At 38.6% G+C, this 19,203-nt stretch overlaps 1 long non-coding RNA gene across 2 annotated transcripts; it reads right to left on the bottom strand.

Moving 5' to 3' along the window:
* Positions 1 to 1,357: 1,357 nt before the first annotated feature.
* On the bottom strand, positions 1,358 to 18,266 carry LOC118169508. 2 transcript variants are annotated; one of them, XR_004752169.1, is made up of 3 exons: positions 5,287 to 5,380; positions 3,686 to 3,819; positions 1,358 to 1,872 (listed from the first exon to the last, which is right to left on the bottom strand). It is a non-coding gene; the product is annotated as an uncharacterized LOC118169508 (long non-coding RNA). The 2 variants fall into 2 exon arrangements; XR_004752170.1 differs by lacking the exons at positions 1,358 to 1,872; positions 5,287 to 5,380 and adding exons at positions 15,364 to 15,465; positions 18,065 to 18,266 and having other exon boundaries at positions 2,476 to 3,819.
* Positions 18,267 to 19,203: the final 937 nt, after the last annotated feature.

The following is a 19,203-nucleotide window of genomic DNA, read 5'->3' as shown; positions in this document are numbered from 1 at the left end:
GATATGAGTGGATGCTGCTTGTCCACCCACAGTAAAAACTTACAATATTGTAGGCTTATAAATACAGAAAAGAGGAGAGCAAATTACAACAGATTTCTCCTAGGCTACACTTCATATTCCGTTCAGAGGAACAGAGCTGTGGACAGCAGCTAGGAATCATAACACATTGTCAAGGTGGCCATCAACAAATACAGCACTGTTTCCAGTGCTGTTGCATTCCCATGAATAAGGTGTGTGTGTGTGCAGAAGGTCTCATGAGGCATGATACTAAACTTGACTGCTTCACCTTCATTTCTCAGCGTAGCCAGGGTCCTCAGACCATTCCCATTAGTTATGGTTGTCTGCATGCACTGCATCCAGTCATATCCTATCCCAAGAGGGGCACAAATGCAAGCAATAAGGGTCTGAGCTACCTCCCACTGAAAGTCAGTGGGAGTCTTCACATTGATTTCAAAGAGAGCTGAATCAGGTTCTCACTGCATAGTGAGGAAGATGTTCGTTAAGATTTATAAACATGATTTTTTGTTCATCTTTCTGCTTCCTAACTTCATAATCTCAGTTTCCTGGACTAATGCCATGGGTTGCTGTTCTGTAGTTGATTTACAATAAACAGAAGAAAAACTCTGTAAGCTTGTATTTTGCTGCCAGTGACACACACTTCAAATTCCTTCTGTATTCTCAATGAGAAAAAAAAAAAAAAAAAAAAAAATGTTACTGTGTTTTCTCCAGATCTTTGTAGTATCTGGCTTAATCCCTAATTGAAGAAGAGTAGATTGTTATGGAGACACAAATTATATTTTACATAATGAATTTCATCAGAATACAAATATAACAATATTGCTTTTTGCCTTTCAACTAGGGAACATCATATTTTAAACTTGGGAATCATTTAGCTTTCAGATTTCTCAAAGTAGTTGCAAGGAGACTTCGAATTTCAAAGTAATTGCAAGGGTATGTGAAGCTCAAATCCAGCTTAATGACAAAGGGGAAGAGAAGCTGAGAAATCTCAATTAGCATAACCAGCGATAACTAGATTCAGTTTCTGGGTGAACAGTATCAGATCAGTACAAGGAAAGAAAACAGCAATTTAGGAAATATCAGTGTTTGGGGGGAAGAAGGGGAAAAGGCCAGCAGATCTCAAGGCCAAGCTGCCATTACCTCTCTGAAACATCACAACTCAAAGACAGAAATATTCACAGAATCATTCAGGTAAGAAAAGACCTCCAAGATCATCTAGTTCAACCTTTAACCTAGTACTGACAAATTGCCCAAATAACAAAGTGACAGACTGAACTTTCTTCATTTGGTTTAGTTCTATTTATCATTACACTTTTAGTTTTGTGTTACAAGCCGCCCAATGGGTAAGGCTAATATGTTTAGTTTCAGGAAGAAAATTAAGAAGAGAAAACTCCTACTAAGAATACAACTCATCCCCACCTATATTGTGCACATTCTACAGTACTGAACATAACCTAGTAGGTAGCTGAGCTAGCATGTTGGGATATATTTGTTGTTGTTATTCTGTATCCATGCATGGATCTCAGTAAGCAGAGGATTAACACGTTTTTTTGAAACTTTTATTGTGTACCCAATTGAACATGAACATCTTCTTTGGATAACACAGTATAAATTACCTAATTAAGACACATGATCTGTGTAGTAAACCCACATATATAAAACATGTGCAGCAAGCAGTTTTTCAGCCCAAATGTGTCACTGGATTGTTGTTCTTTTTTTTTTTTTTTTTTTTTTCAATTTAGGAAAAAGAAGTATACCACATGTAGACTAATCGTCTCCCAGATTTCCTTTTTCTTTTTTCTTTCAATTACAAGGGCATTGTCATTACACAAGTCCAAAACCAAGTTCCTCATGCTGGGAGATTTGCGATTTATTTTCAGTTTTTAACAGAAAGAAAGGAAAAAAGACTGGTTATGTCCATCTTTAAAAGTTGATAGGTATTTATGATCTCATAAATTTATGTGTGGCAGCAATGTAGATAATTCTATACAACCATTAAAACTACTGCTGAATTAAAAATTAGCATGAAACAGAGTAAGCATAGCACATATAATGCCAGCAGCATGAGGTCCCAAAGGATGTGTGCAATCCCTGGGGACATAAAATGGAGAATGGCATGTAGCAGCAGAGAATGGCTGTCACCTCTGTGTAAAACATCAAGAAAGTCATTATGATTTTGGAAAAAAAATACTTAAAAAAGTCCAGTTCTTGCATTCACACAGTAAAAAGTATAGAAAAAAAAAAAAAAATGGAATTGACTTTGAAAAAAACACCGAAGTTATTAAGAACACGCTTTACAGATTTAAACTCCATCTGCTCCATTTATAAAAGAGAAGGGCTTTGATATAACTTTTAATCAAGAATAAACAAAATCCAAAATTTGGAAGTTAAAGCTAAAAAAAATTAAATGAGAAATATTTTAAATAATGAAAAAAAAATAACATCACATCACCATATTACAACTGATTCTTTCCTGAGGAGGAATATATCTCAAGCTGAAGCTTTAAGAGTGATATAAGTTGAAACATCAATTAGAAATCTCATGTTGATGTTACTGGACAAAGTCCTATGGCCTGTAGATCAAGAGGTCAGACTAGTCACTTCTGACCTTTAAATACAAAAGCAGCGTTTTTATTTAGCACTTCTATTATTTGTATTGTGTTAGTCCTCAGAGTTCCCAGTCACAATTAAACTCTGCATCTTGGAAGACCCTGAGCAAAAAGAGATTTCATGAGCCATCCCCAGGAGTTTATAGTCTTAAAGTTCAGTTTTGCAACTTGCAGTGAATACAGTCCCACATAAGTGGAATCATTTTCCCAAATTCAATGATAACGCAATAGCAAAGTTTATTATAATGGTATTTCTCTCATTTTGCCATCACATTATTTGGGAGTTTGACTGCATTCCTTGTTAAGTAGCCTATTCTGTTTTGCTCATGCAAGACTCCAAATTGCCATTTACAATTCCTGAGTTTATTAACTTTAAACTCCTGGTGCCAGCTATTTTATATGGCAAGCCAGAAGACAGGAAGAGGCCTGTGAGTTGCATGACGTGTACGCGTTCCTGGAGAATGCACTGGAGATTTCTCTCTTTGATCTGAACCTCTCTAATACAGGAAGGCTCATCATGTTGGCTAGACAAACTCTGTTTTCACATTTGGAGGCCTTAAATGTCTCCAAGTTACCCAAGAAAAGATTTACTAATCCTCATTTTGGAATACCCAACCTAATGGGGTGTCCAAGTTTCAGTCTTCTGCTGAGGGAGCCATGCTTTCCCAGATCTCTCCTGTTTGGGGTCTACTGCTGATGCACATACCTGTGGCTACTGGTGCCAAGAAATTACACATACAGTGCCTCAGCAGTGCAGTTCATGTCCCCAGAATTGTTATATTTCTGATCACCACAATTGTTACTAAAAGCTTGTGCTCCAGACTGGTGGGATTCAGTTTCAATTTTTAGCACACTATTTTCACCGCATCCTACACCCAGCCACAGCTTATCTATCATTTGATTCTGACAGATACATATTTTATATTTTGACAAGCAACCCACTTGACTGCTTCCCTGTGACATCATCTTATCTCTGAATGTACCAACCTGTTAATAACTTCATTTTCTGGTTGAATTTTTCCAAATTAAATTAAGCAGGCGAAACATGTTAAGCTCACCAAGTCCTCTTAACACTTCTGCTGAAGGGCATCTTCTGATAGCTTGATTTTGAAAAGGGCAGCATACAACCTGTTCAGAGAGGGATTTGGTCCAAAATGTCAGGTTTCTGGAAGGTGGAAGATTTCTTTCTTCACTAAGAAATATAAAAAGGACAAAACACAAAACTAAAAAACAAAATTAAATATTTATTATCTGTTAACTAATATCCTAAAGATTATATCATTATTAAATGGTACTTGAAGGAAGCCCTTATAAGATAAAAAGGAGCAATACAATCTAACAAACTAATTTTCAATTTTTCTTCTGTAGATAGAGAGATGGAAGCTAAATATAGTCCAATGTTAGCATGAAATAATTTTCTCTCTATCTTGCAACAATAAAAAGTCAGCAGAAGCTTTTCTTTCATGTTAATTAAAACAATTTTAGGGGGAAAAAAATCTTCTTCCTGGATATACTATATAATGTTAATTAAATATGGGCACTTTTGTACTTATCTTATTCCATAATTAGCTCTTCTGTGGAAGCAATACTGCACTGGACATGAAATCACAGGACAGTGACAACATTTAATTGGATAACATGGACACAAAATCAGAAAATCAGGCTCTTTTCCCAGTTGTGTAGCTCAGAACATTTTTTCCCATTCTGTGCCTCAGCCTTCTGCCATTTAAATTGAAAACGTTGCACCAAAGAGAAGGAAAATCAATATGAAAACATAGCACAACTTATTTTTTCCAGTTGTGTTACAAGCTGTACCACAGCACTCGTGGTTCCTTGAGGTTTCCCATGTATTCAGGTTGCTTGATAAAGAAAACTGGTACTCACAGGGCCACAAGCTGCCAGTGTCCCACCACCGTCACCTCCCCAGCCCTGCATTCCTTGCCCACTTTGGACAAGGAGGTCTCGGCATTTGCCTACACAAATCTGTGAGGACCATGAGAGAGAGAAGAGCCAAAAGTCTGCAGCCTCTGCACCTGGGATCTCCTCCACACCCAGAGGAGGGTCGGGGAGCTGAGAGAGAGGTTGATACTATCCCCCAACCCCCAAAATTACACCCTTGAAAGCCTGCTCAAATACCTGAGCTGCACAAAATGGCATTGCCTAAATTACTGCTACGGTGGAACTCGGTTAGCATTTGTAGCTTGCATTGTTTAATATATCCAAAAGCATCCACATGGGGTCAAATCCTCATTCCACTCAATTCAAGGAGAATATAACTTTCAGTTCTAGCAGGGTGTTAGACTCGAGCAGGGAGTTTTGAAAACACAGTGTGTCTTGTTGGGCTTCATACCAGCAATCTTCAAAGATGCCTAGTGTGAGAAGTGGCACCCAGCACCAGGGAAAGCTGTGAGATGTGCTAGGGGCTGCCAGCGCTCCCCATGCTTGTCCCTTCTCTACTCCACTCCTCTCCACTACTAACTTTGAAGCCAACCTTATATTTATGGGAAAACATATTAAGACCAATTACTGAAGAGCTTGAATTTTGATAAATACTTTCATTTTCTTTATCAATGCTAAAAACATTTTCTGACCACGTGTGGCCAGATTCTATTTGGTGTGTTCCTCTAACAGACATATTTCAAATCACTGCAGGCTTTACCCAGGAAAGAAGTCTAGACCTGAGGCAGAACCTGGAATCGGAGATCTGCTACAGACAAGGATGAGCCTTTATAAAGTATCTAAAATACATGCCATTGTATCAGGGAATAAAACATTAATAAATAAATAAATAAATATATACCACCAATCTAACTTTAACTTGTTTAAACAGATTTAATTAGAACTAATACAAATGCATCTTTCCTACGTGGTTGATCTAATCAACACTGGCAGTTTTAATTACAAGCCTATTTAAGGTGAACATATTGCATTACTGTGAAAAAGATGCATTATTTAGCATTGTAGGTGTACCTCCCACTTCTCTATCTGTCACGCAGGCAGTCTCTTTAATAGCTGTTAATGCTATGTCTCATATTCTGAGTTCAATTTTTGAAGTTTCTAAGAACAATCTGATGGAATCCAACCCAAATCTAATAATTGCAATCTATTTTATTTTTTTCCTCACTATTTAGTTTTCACCACAAAGAGAATGACAGGTCTAATATGAGGCTCCTGAAATGTAGTTACATCTAAGCTTCAGCGCTCCAGAGCACATAAAATAAATATATGATCAATGAAATGAAACATGACAAAATGTTTCATATTGATGTTATTTTTCTTTTCAAAACGTCTTTTATGGTTAATGCCCTCAGTCACTTTTTCCATACATTTTCTTTTTTGTAATATATAGCTTTCCTAGTTCTGATTTCAAGTTCAGGGTGCCTGGGGAGAATTGGAAGATTTCTTCAAACCAAGACTGTTCCTTCAGCCTTTCACATGAGAAAATTGTTAGGCGCATTAAAGTATTCCTGACTATGTTGCATTCCTTTGTTCAGAGTGAGTTTTGGGAACACATCCTTTTCTCATTATATTTCCATAAAATATATTTGATCTATTCTATTCTTAGAATACCTCTGATGTGGTCTGTGAATGGAGCACAGTATAAAAATATTTCTTTTTTTTATACGAGACAAAATGTTTCCATTTCTTAGACACATAAAAAGTCACTGTATAGCGCTCCACGAAAGTAAAACTTTACAGAACGTTTTGGTATAACTCAGGACAGATCACAAAAGGAATCCATCCCCATCACGTCCAGTTGTAACTCACAGCCTCAGCAAATGCACATAGACGGTGACAGAAGGAAAAAGAGGGGAGCAGGGAAAAGGAAAGAGAAATAGAGGAGGAATGAGACCTGGATAATACTACTGGGAAGCAAGTTTATATTTAGAAGCACAGAAAGATGTTAACCATGTGCCTCCTAGAAAAAAATAAATCTGCTGTAATAGTAGTTGACAATAAAATCACCTTTGGAAAAAGCCCTAATACTTTCAGAGCACAGCCCAGGATATTTCCAAATGCAGACAGATGTTTGAAATGTTTACACAGACAGATCACTGCAGCAATTTAGGCATTTTTCCCCCCTTCCCTGCCCTATCTGCTGATTGTTGTCTTCTCTAGGACCTTGAGAAACACGAAGTAGCAGCCGCTCCGCGCAGCTTTCCTGCAGCTCAGGCTTGGCTTGCCTCTTTATTGCTACACCCATAAAATTATGGTTTCGATCAATCTCCTCAGAACCTTTTCTCTCTGAAGTTTTCCACTCGCCCAAGAAGCTCTGGTCCAACCTGGCATGCCAGGGACCCCGGCACCACATACACTTGGTCACCTCCTCTCCAGCCACCACCAGCAGCCCGGCGGCGAGGGCAGAAATCGCCCTTCCAGCAGCCGAGCATGCCCCCGATTTCCACCCGAGTCATGTCATCGGATGTGAACTGGGAGCCTGCAGCAGCCCAGCTGCACTGGTTGCTGACCACAAATGACTTAATCCCCAGCATAAACAAGGCCTAACGTTAAAAACTCATCTGCCGATTCTCTCGCAGCTTCCTACTCGCAGTTCACGGAGGATCACTTCTCCCTGTTCCCACGACTGCAGAGTAGGGATCAAAGGCTTAAGGAGGAAGAATATTAAGCTTTTTTGCTTTTTTTTTTTTCAAAAGTCAGGTCACAAGTATCTGTCCTTCACTGTTTTGAGCTGTTTAAGAAACAAAAATAATAGCCACAGAAAAACTTTAACCTTCAAGAAATTACAGGCAGGTAGGTACAGGCAGGAGCAGCTGCACGAGTTTGTGCATCTCACTATCCCATGTTTTTGTTATAAATCCATATATTTATTGTTGATAGTTTAACAGATAAACTGGCATTCCCTCTATGCTATTGAACTGCCGTGGGAAAGTTTGAGTCAGCTGAGCCAGAAAGCAGGTGAAGTCGTTTTTTGCTTTTTTTTTGTATTTTCTTGGGCTTTGTTTGTTAGCCTCATCAGTACTGAAAAATATTAGAGGAAAATCACACAAACTGAAATGTAAAATCTGCAGAGAAAAAAGCTTTTTTTTTTTTTTTTTCTTTTTCTCCTTAATTACTCTTTCACTTTATAAGAGAGAAATATAGATTACAGTCTCAAAACTGGACCGGTGGTGTCTGAGACACAATTCCAGCAGAAAATGCCTGATTCTGCACAAATGTCAGCAACTGAAATTGTGGGAATTGCTCACGTAGGTGTGTTGGCAGAGCTATGTCATTTACCCCACAATGCACCTGGTTGCTATCACTTTTACTTTAAAAAGCTCTAGAATTCAGCTAATAAAATTTAAAAAGAAAATCATATAAAGTGACATATAAGCAGGTTACACATGTGAATGAAAAAAAAGATTTAGCATGTTCTTTGACACATGAAGTGTACATTCTCTTTTATCAGGCTTTTTCTGATTAAAGTAATGAGAAACATGTACTACCTGAATAAATAAATAAATAAATAAATAAAATAACCAAACACACTAACATTAATAAGTACTGCATGTGTAACAGGATCATTTTAGCGGTGGATTTTTTTTTTCCTCCTACAAAATATTCTTGGGTACCGTACAACAATGCATTTTTCATCACACTGTCCACAGATTTGCACACAAAAAAGGACTTATATGAAGGAGGGCTATTTTCCCCTAGGAACTCTTCATTTCCAGCAGCTACTTTAATGGCCATGCGGACACTTTTCCCTTTGGTGCCCCTGGGTCTGCTACTGCCACCCCAAGTGCTCTTCAAATCAAAGACCCCAGCACGGTCCCTTGGGAGGGCACAACCACACAGTCAGACCCATGGCATGGATCCCCCTGCTAGGGGACACCATATTTCTTGCCACTGCCTTAGGGAGCAGCTTCATGGGCACAACTGAGGATCCCAGAACTGGAGATGCTGATGGAGCACTGGCCTTCACAGCTCTCAGCTTCTGGATGAAGCAAGCCCAAGAAAAGTGCCCCTGGGCACCTGGGGACATTTAAACTAATTAAGCTCATCCTAGGTTTGTGGTGCAGATGAAGCTGTTCACATGAAGTCCCCTTGTCACCGTGCAGTTGAATTTCAGACACTTTTCACACTGAAGAGTGAGATGCAGCATTCAGTATAAGGAGCTGAAGAACCAGTGGACACCATCTCTTTGCTGCAGCTGGGCTTCACAGCTGCATCCCCTCCTCCCACCTTTGCCCAACATTGCTTATGCATGGTGTTCTTGTTTGCCCAAGTGTCCCTGAGTGTGCATACAAGCAGCCTTGCTGCTCACATCAAGCACATGATGCTGCAAAGCTAGCTCCCCTTGGCCACCACACAGGAGAACATCCTAATGAGCAATTTTCTCCACTTCACAGAAAAAAGGAAAAATGCTCAGCTGTTTGTCCAATCCAGAGAATAATAAAAAATAAAAATAAAATAATTGAAAAAAAAAAAAAAAAAAAAAAAAGGAAACCAATCTAGTATGCCTAGATTCTCACTTAGTATATGAAACCTGAAATGACTGGGATTAGGAAAGCTTTTCCAGCTCCATTTCCCTTGTCACATGTATGTCTACTTCAGTGCAAGGCCAGTGAAAGAGTGAGCACTTTGTTTATCAGCATTACTTCATATCAGCTCAGCAATCTACAGGATCAGTCCCTTAATTTGCAACATCTTTTATGCATGTCAGAGATCAGAAATAAGCCATATCTTTTTTCTTAATAAGTTTCTATATAAATCACTGCCTTATTAAAAACAAAATGTAGTATCCTCCACTAATGATCAAATTCTACAGTTTAGCAAAGTTAATGAGCTTTTAGTGTGGAACATTGAAATATTTTCATACTAAAGGTTATGATTTGCATTGTATTTATTACAAGCAGGGGGCTATATTTTTTAATCAATATTTTAATATATAACACCTAAATATATGACTTTCCTATGGTAACATTTCAAAGGCAATGTGTGTGTTCTATTTAAGTTTTTTTTTCTTTTAAAGGAAAAAAAAAAAAAAACTTGAGAAAATTGTAAATATTCTAGAAAGCTTGTTAATCATGAAATCTCAAACCGAAATTTGTTTGGGGCAGGAGGAACCTATAAGATTTTCAGCAAACTGCCTTTGTTTCAGATGCAATTGTTCACGTGTCAGCACACCAATGTGTCATGCCTAGTTACATTTGTCTTGTTGTGTTAAAATTATGCTCCTGACATAACCAGGCTTGATGCCCCATCTCCATTATGTGTCAGGCTGCCCATTTTCAGAGCATTAGCTTTTAATGCCTTCGTTGCTCCTTACTTTTGGTGTTGCGTGAGTTTGCCGACCAGCGGGTGAGACTGATGCCCGCTTCACTCACTGGTCCCTGTAGGGACCGCCCAGCAAGATGCTCGCACCCACCAGGGCTCCAAACACGCTTAAATCATACCTGGCAATTGTCCAAGCACAAAGGAGAGGCTGTACAATGAACAGCTGCATCAGCTGAATGTGACAGTACGGCTCGATTTGTATTGCTTTCCCAGAGCCCTCCCTGGAAGCCCTGCTCCTCACATGACACATAATGAGTGCTTGCATTTGTCACTTGTACAAAATATGCTGAAATGTTGAAATTGGCTACCTGGGGAAAGGCTACGTGGGTGTAGGAACTGGTTGGCTCTCTGAGGGGTACATTCAGGTGACTTTGTGCCATAAACTGTTCAGCTATGGGGCACCATTTTCAGTGGGCACAGAGGAGGCTGTCAGGCACAGTGTGCAAAACTTTGTGGTTAACTAGAAATCCTAGATAAACTAAGCAAATGTGGGATTTGAGCCCGCCAAAAACCATCTAGGTAGGATTACTGTTCTACAGCACAACTCTCATCCAGCTGTTAGAAATTCAGACTTGTGCCAATGTCCAGTATTAATATTTACTTCCATTAAATTCACTTAAAGTCATCGGAACATGTTCCCTCTCTCTTCCTCTGAAATGCTGCATAGCAATCAGCCCTGTACGCAGGACTTACTTTGGGATAGATAGAAATCTTCAGTAAACAGAAGTTTCCTTACAAGGGCATTTTGAATTTCTTTTCCTTCTTATGTTCCACAGAGTTGAAATGTCAAAATTCTCATTAGAGGGCTCAAGACTTCAATGCATATATTAGTAAAATAACATGTTTTGTGAAGGATATAAAATAGATCAAAACTGCAGTATTGAATTTTTATAGAGCTACTACAATAATGGCATGTCAAACATTTTGTGCTTTAGGGGTTGATTTTGACAGTTCCCCCTTAAATTAGGGGGAGCCCCATTGCACAATGCTTCATGGTGGCAAAGGGAGTAACCCCTGTAAACACCCAGCCTTCACTCTAACATACACGTGTCCTCATCCAGCAGTCATAAACTGGAAGTGTCCTTGGGCAGGATAGTCTAGAGAGCAGTCACCTGAAGAAGTATACAGCTTAGTTTCTCTGTAATATTCATTGACATTATTGATCCCTTCAAGTGAAAAGTAAATACACTATCACTTAACATCATATCCTAAATAAAGCTGCGCAACCGTGAGCAGAACCAGCAATGTATTAGCTTCTGAATCCCTCTGCCAGAACTACCTCTGCTCTGGGAAAGGGATCCTAGACCTCAAAAATTTGTATTATAAATTATTTACACAAGCACAAAGTAAAGTAAATATGTTCATTAAGTGACCACTTTTGTACAGCTGATTTTGTAAGTACCTTCCATGTTTGTTTCTTGAGGTATCACACTCCAAAACCAATAGAAATAAATTTTATGAAAGCAAAAATAACAGCAATGATTAATCAAGCTATCAAGCATAATTATGTCACAAGTCAACGTTTCTCCAACAGCAGTAGCTAACATATACTGTCATACACATATTAAAAGTAATAGATAACACTTTTTGGTGCAAAAATTTAACAGCAACACCTGGCTTTTGGAAGCTAACATAGGTACTGACATTTACATAACAGCTGATCATAAAGGTACTTGAGCAGTTAAATAATAAGCCTGAAAATTCCACCCTGGAACAAGAGGCAGACTGGGCTGCTCAGAATATTTTGTAATTCAAACTATAACTCTCAGTCCACTATGCTCATTTTCAGCTACTTTTCAAATAGATGGACAGATAATGAAGCAGAAACAGTAAGACCCCAAGATAAACTGGGGTTCTAGTTTGGGGGGGGGGGGGGGGGGGGGGGGGTTGAACTGCGCTAGAACTTTTCCAAAGAATATTTGGAAGGCAAATTTGTTAGTCTGAAGCTAAACATGTTTTTTCAATGAAATTGACTGGTTTACATCTTGCAGCATTCCAAAAAAATTAAAAATAATAAACATCTCAGACTTGCTGCCTCTTTAGATGGACAGGTTTCCCACAGCTGAATCCTTTGATGATACTCTTTGGACTTTCTATTTTAAGAAGTCATCCCTTTCTGCTTCTCTCTGGAGGAAAACTCATTTGCTCTCCTGCCAATCTTCCTCCTGACCTTTCTTGTCCTGTGTACTTGGCCCTCCCCTCTCCTTTTCTAATGTTGTCTTTCTCTTTCCATACTGCTAGGCCCTCTTCCTTTCAGTGCCTACAATTCCTTCTCTGTTGCCAGGAGTCCTCTTCTTCTGCCCCGGCTGCCAAACTATTTAAACTTCTAGCCTTTCCTCACTTCTGCCAGGTTTCTCCAACTTCCACAGAAAAAGTGCATTGCCAAGACCACCCCATATATTTGTAGCAGTATAACAGCCAGTATTGATACAACTGGCTATATTAACTGCAGGAACCATACATAGTAGTAAAACCTACATTATTATGACATTGAACTTATATGTAAACATTGACCTTAATTGCACATCAAGAGGAAATTACTTTTCAAATGCTATAAGCAATAATTTTAACTCAATCTCTAATTTCCAAACCAAAATATTATGTTAAAGAACATGTAAAGATATATTGGAGACCACCTTTTTTTGTGTGGAGAATGGAGGTCTGCTTAGTAAACACCTCTTTACAATAAATACCATAAAAATAGCAATATGGTTAAATCAGCTGCTTCATATGAGCTTCACGTGCACTGCCTTAAAAAAGTGTTGTTTGTTACAATAGCTGGAAGAGAGTACCCAACAACCTCCTGTTCCTCAGAAAACTCATTGATGTAGTTCTCACCAACAGTTCTCTCTAACTCTCACTGAAGATCATTTACCAGACCCCTCCACACATTGTGTCACACCTGGGGACTAAGGGAAGATGTCCTTTTTGGCTTTGGACAAAGACCTTATCTAAATATGCATATGTTGCTATAGCTGCAAGGAAACAATATCTTTATCTACTCCAGCCAGATTCATATTTAAATATGATGATGTTGTCATTCAAAAGCTTCAGGCTTGATTACCATAGTTCTCATAGTCACAGCAGGAAACCACTAACTTTAAGAGAATTACAAATCTTTCAGAGTACAGCAAACCAGAAGCACAGGAGACCTCCAAGCCCGTCATCCTTAAACTCAGCCTTATTCTCATTAAATATAAAGTGAGATTCTTCATTTCATTTTGAAAAGCCTCTGAGGGACAGAACAATTCTGTGGGCTCCATCACCCAGCACGAATGCACTCACACTTGAGAACTGCCTTCAAAAAGGAACATGAGCTAGAATTAAACTCATGGAGTCAGATTAAGTGGTTCAGGCAACAGAGAGAGAATCACTCTTAAAAATATAGCAACGATTAGAATACCAGCACTTCTAAAAGCTGCTAATAAATCTTGCTTTATTGACCTACAACAGCCTCACAAAAAAAGAACACCGTAAAATAAAAGTCAACTCCACAAACCCCTCTTCATATGTTGGGGGGTATAGGAGAAGAAAAAAAAAAAAAAAAAAAAAAAAAAAAAAAAAAAAAGAATAAAATGTCTCCTTATTGAAATTTTGAGACAAAATACATGAATGTTGGATAAATACCTACTCATATAAAAACACGTTGATAAAAACAGATGTGAACTTAGCCAAAACATGTTCAAATACTCTGTTTGCCTGATGTAAACTCTCTTCAATATAAAGACATCATTTGCTGAGCTCAGAGCACTGAAGCCTACAAACAGTTCTCAACCTCAGAAGTCTTTTAAGCTTATTATGGTTTTGAGGCCCTTCAAGCTCTCCCTGTGCCAGTTTTACCTGGCAAAGATACCCAGCATCCTAATCTTTCAGTTCACATTTTATGCAGGAAAGTAGAACAGCTTTCAATTTAGGGAATAAAACACCCTCCAGCTGAAGAAAATTCTCACATTACAGTATGTTAAAAAGAATCTACTTCAATTGTGGTCAGTTGTCATGGAGAAAGAAAGGGGGGAAAAAAGTATATTCCCATGTGAAAACCTTTCTCATTTAAATCCCAAAAAAAAAAAAAAAAAAAAAAAAAAAGCACAAACAGAATCCCAACTCCCCTCCTTCCTGTGTTTGACATTTTATGCAAAGTAGGTGAATCTGGAATGAGAGATCATTTAAAAAATACTCATTATGCTATTTATGTACATAAATGTGGTTGTGTAAAAGTATAACAGGAATGCATTCACAATTGGTTTAAGTAATTTTCTCTTGGCAAACCACCATAAAAAACAGGGGCGTCATGGCGCCACCAGAATCCTAAATTGTGGTGGAGAATCATCAGTACACATGGCATTAATCTCTGTCTCCTTGCAGGAGACACCCTTGCCTGCATTACTGGCCTGTCTCTTAAATCTAAGATGTTGTAACTTGAGTTTAAAATGACACCATAAATAAGATATAGTCTCTCCCCACCCCCCCAGGCAAAAAAAAAAAAATTACCCACTTTATTAAAAAGACACATTTCAGACAGTTTACTGCAGTTAGCATTCTTCATTGCCAAAGCACACCGAAAAGTGCAAAACTAATGGGTTAATAATAAATAGATCATGTAGATTTCAGGATTCATATTGGACATGATTCAGAATATTGAGAGACTTTTTAAATATATACATATAATTAGTTAACCCATTGGTATTACGTTCTTGTTACTTTGGATTGATCACAAGACGTTAGGGATCTCATTATACCATACTAGTTTATTTTCCCTAGTGACTGAGAACGCTTAGCTGTCTTTTAATATCTTACTATTAAATGCTTACTAAGTTTTCATGTCTTCTTTTTCCTTCTCCCAAATTTAGGCAGAGCAGAGTTTTGTTAACCAAGCAATTTAAAATATCACCATTCTCTTTGCAAATTTCTCTGTGACCTGTAAACAGTTTTAAAATATTCTACCAGTTGAAATTCATGTCTTTTAAAGGAAACTGTCTCTCTATTTTGGTGGAAAAAAAAATAAAAAAATAAAAGGCTGATAGTTCGGGAACACCCACTCAAGATAAAATAAGGATCCTGGAAGATTTCCTGTGGGGGTTAATGGAGGCCAGGCCAATGGTAACTGACCTTGAAGTCCCCAGATGAAGCTTCGTGTTTGTCCTCAGATTATTTATGTATTTTTTTAAAGGATTCTTTAGTATGCAAAGCTAAGTTTGTCAACCCTGATATGGTGAGAGTCCAAAAATTGTCACTGATAAGTGCCACCTTCATATGTGCTTACAAAAAAAAAAGGGGGGGGGGGCGGGGGGGGGGGAACTCAATATGGAAATATTTTTAGTTGATAGTTGATTTTTTATATTCTATTTAGTGCAACATTGCCAAAAGCATGCTAAAATAATTCAGAGATAGTACGGCAGCATAGCATTAACATATTAAATAATTAGCAGATATAGGTATTTTAAATGAAACTTACCCACAGTGACACATGTTTAATTCAGATTTTGAGCCATGGTGTGCTTTTCCCAACAAGTTATATGACTGTAATACTGTCTTAACAAGCTATTATTTTAGGTAACTCGGAAAAAGAAGACAAAAAAAAAAAAAAAAAAAAAAAAAGTGTTAAAGATCCATACACAGGGTTTCTGCAAATGAATATGATGTATTCCAGAAACAACATGCATTCACACAGACACTCAATAAGAAAGGGACTGTTTACTCAGTTTATAGCTTGAAAACCACTAGGGACTGTGTTCCAGTATGGGAAATTTTAGTGCAGTGCATTGTTAATACAAAATAAAAAGCTAGCCTGGGAAGTTAGGATTATATTTTTTTTTGAAAATGCTTGTTTGGACCATTAAAAAAAATATTGCCTTCTAACGTCAAAGTATGAACAAATACTTTTTCAGATGAATAAAATCTGTAATCAGTTAGATAAGAGCAATATGCCTTTTTTTTGGCATTTAATCAAACAATGAAATCACATACACATTTCCTGACACAAAAGACAAATGATGTAATAATCTGAAGGAGTTTCTCTATCTCCTTGGAACTTTGCATACTTGACTTGTTTTCCATATTTTGTGACTTTAAATGGTGGGAAAATTATATTAAAATGCTTGTAGCAGTTCCTCTAAACTAGCATCCTTTTTGTTTTATTGTATTTAATATAAAAGCAGCAATTATTTGATTTCAAAGTTATGAAAATATGTACCTTATGAGAAAACAAGCAATTTAAGCTTTAATTGGTGTCATTTTTCACAGAACTGGCAAGATTCTTGCATCCCTGGCATGTTGTTTTCTATAAAACTGCAGAGCTGCTTTCAATGAATGTTTTACGAATGTATAAGTTGTTACATGAAGGTATGTGAGTGGATGCCTGGAAATATAAGATTTCTTGGGGGATTTATTCACAAAAGATGCATTTCATTTCATAGTGTATATACTGTAATTTTTCCTTAATATTCCTAATGTGCTTTGCTTCCCATTAAGCATTTCTTCCATTCTTCTATGGGAAGAAAGGGGAGGTATGCAAGAGGGATATTTTGCACAGGAGAAATAGAAATAAAGATGGGGGAAACAATGGAAAAAATGTTTTGAAAAAAAATTATTTTACGTATGAGTTTGATATAAAATCAGACACCCAAACCATTTATTTTTTCTTTATTTGTTTCCCTAGTGAAAGGATCAATTCCTACTTTAAGTTTCTTCCATTCATGCCTTTAAATGAAGGGGCATGCGTGTAGGTGTATTTTTATTTAACTTATTATTTCACGTGGTACCCACACAATGTGTACTAGAAACCTCTGACACTAGTTCCTGTGCCACAAAAGATAATCCCAGTTAAAAAGCCTGGCCTGCGTGTGCAGCTCTCCCTCCCCTGTACCGATCATGGAAGGGGGTATAAGACCACAAAAATGAGATACCCACCAAAGCGTTGCAGTGATCCAGATTCAAGAAAAAACCTTGTGCAGACTGAGGTATAACCACAAAGCTGAGACAAAACATTTGGCAGTTTGGGGCCTTATTTATGAGAGGGAGAGCCATGGATGCTGTGTCCTGCTCATCTTCATCTCGGACAACAAAGCTAGGAAGAAGCCTTGCTGCTCTGTGGGTGGACACCTCCAGCAAGTAGGTGTTTCACCTGTGGGTGAAACCAGGACTCGGTGCTATTGTGGCTTAACAGGAGCAGAACCACAAGAAAAAAGGCATCAAGGAACAGCATCATTGTGGGTCCATCACCCCACAGCAGCAGGGAGCAGACCCACCTCTCTGTGGGTCTGTGCTTCCCTTAGCACCGAGACAGCAGCCACCACTCGGCAAATCAATACCTGTAGAACACGGACTTTGCTGCTTTGCTTCAGCAAGCAGATATAATATCTTAGACATGATATCATCTAAAAAGATTTCAGAGAACAGACTTTTCGTCCTACACATGGGCTGAACTGGTCAACTCATTTATACATACATTTTTAAGAGGAATCAAGAATGTTGTGAGCTGAGGCACCACAAGTTACCACACTAGAAGCATCAGCAAGTCTCAGGCTCAACCAGGAGGGCCCATCCATGCTGAGCAGTTAATTAAGGGTTCACAGCCATTTAGTCTGTAATTTTTCTGTGCTAGACTTTATGAGGTAAACACCAAGGCGTTTGGGCCACAAATGTTTCTACTTGACCATGTGCTTATTGGAACCAGCAGTGGGTACCCAAGAAACACCCAAGCACAGTGACAGGCTCTGCAACCTCTCTTCTCCCTACCCACCTTCTCATATGTTCCCTCTTACATCAAAACACCTACTACCATAGCTTTCTATCTGCCTGTGACCGTTCCTTCTTTACACTTCAACATTTTAATTAAAAAGCAATAAAACACTTTAATTTGAGGTTTGTACATAAAAATACAAGTAAAATGGCCCGAACACTGGGCAAATACTATTGAAATCTGAGCTGAAAGGCAGTTAGAGTAACTTTAGCCACCTGAGAAATGCAATAATCACCCTGAAATGCACAGCCTGGAGTGTTTTATCGCCATTATAAACTGCAATTTATACATTAAAATAAGGAAAACAGTCAGACCCATCCATTTATGAGGTATAATAAATACGGTTATGACATCACTGACAACCAGTCACAAACTTCCAAACACATCCAGAGCTCTAAAGCAATTTCACATTTACCTTTTAAATCTGCTTTCTATCAGCACATATGTATTTCTTGGGTGTGCACGCAGCCCTGGGCCTGACTCAGCAGCGGTGTCTTCATGGGTGCGAAGGCCTCGTGGATCCTGCAGGCCCTTGGCCTTTGTCCTTCGTGACTTGTGCCCATCCAGACCCCATCATGCAAACAGCTGTTTCCTCATCGTAGATCTTCCCCATGACACCCACCTTAAAACAAATTAAAACAAACAAAAAAACAGATCATTAAAGGATTTTTGTGGGTTTTTTCTTTATTTATAACATCACCTTAATAGAAGTTGGGAGAATGCTGCTATTAGAGAAACCTCTAAAATGGCCACTACAGCAACTACTACAAAGTCTCTCCATTTGTAGGACAAACTTTCCTCAGCTATGTAGGCTAAGTGATGGCACCCCAGAAGTTAGCCTTTACATGCATCTTTGGGTACAGCCATTCAGTTGCTTTTCCCAGAATTCTCCTTCAAACATCCCCAACTTTTGTTCTTTCCGCTGTTGCAAACTTCTTGGGGGAGGAGAGTTTCTAAAATGGATAAATTGTACCTCAGGGAACAGCTCTTCTCTAAGAACGAGCTAACAGGATAAGCCCATAATAGAAATATAAATCAACCGCAAAACCTTTTTTTTTTTTTTTTTTTTTTTTTCCTATTTCTTCTCCTGAGTGTTTTTCTCCCATAACCAGCAGTGATGATTTTCATTACTTAATGCTCAGCCCCTTTCCAGATGAAACCTGTCCTGGTCCCTCTGCCTTCCAGCTGCTGATGCACATCACATGCGCTGCGCCATCGTCGGGATCAAAGAACTTTTGCTTTCGTTCTTGGACTCCGGTAACCTGGAGCTAAGCTGGAGAAGACAAGCTGTGGTAGCCGTTGCATGGGCCTGATCCAGCAGCGGCTGCCAAACATGAGGCCCCCTACAAGGAGGGCAGCAGCTGAAGATGTTTAGATCAGAGGCGACTCGCCGTGTGAGAGCTGAGGGAAGCTGGGAGTCGCAGGGCAAGGAGCAGCCATCAATTTGGTGCCACGCTGTGCGCAAGATGGGCTGAAGCAAAGCACTAGGATGACCTGTCTGATTCACCATCAGAAGCAATGACTAAATACCAGGTGAGGGAAGGAACACATGTT

Source organism: Oxyura jamaicensis, chromosome 7 (genome assembly GCF_011077185.1).
Source record: "Oxyura jamaicensis isolate SHBP4307 breed ruddy duck chromosome 7, BPBGC_Ojam_1.0, whole genome shotgun sequence".
Lineage (NCBI taxonomy): Eukaryota > Metazoa > Chordata > Aves > Anseriformes > Anatidae > Oxyura > Oxyura jamaicensis.
This window is presented reverse-complemented; position numbering and strand designations above follow the sequence as displayed.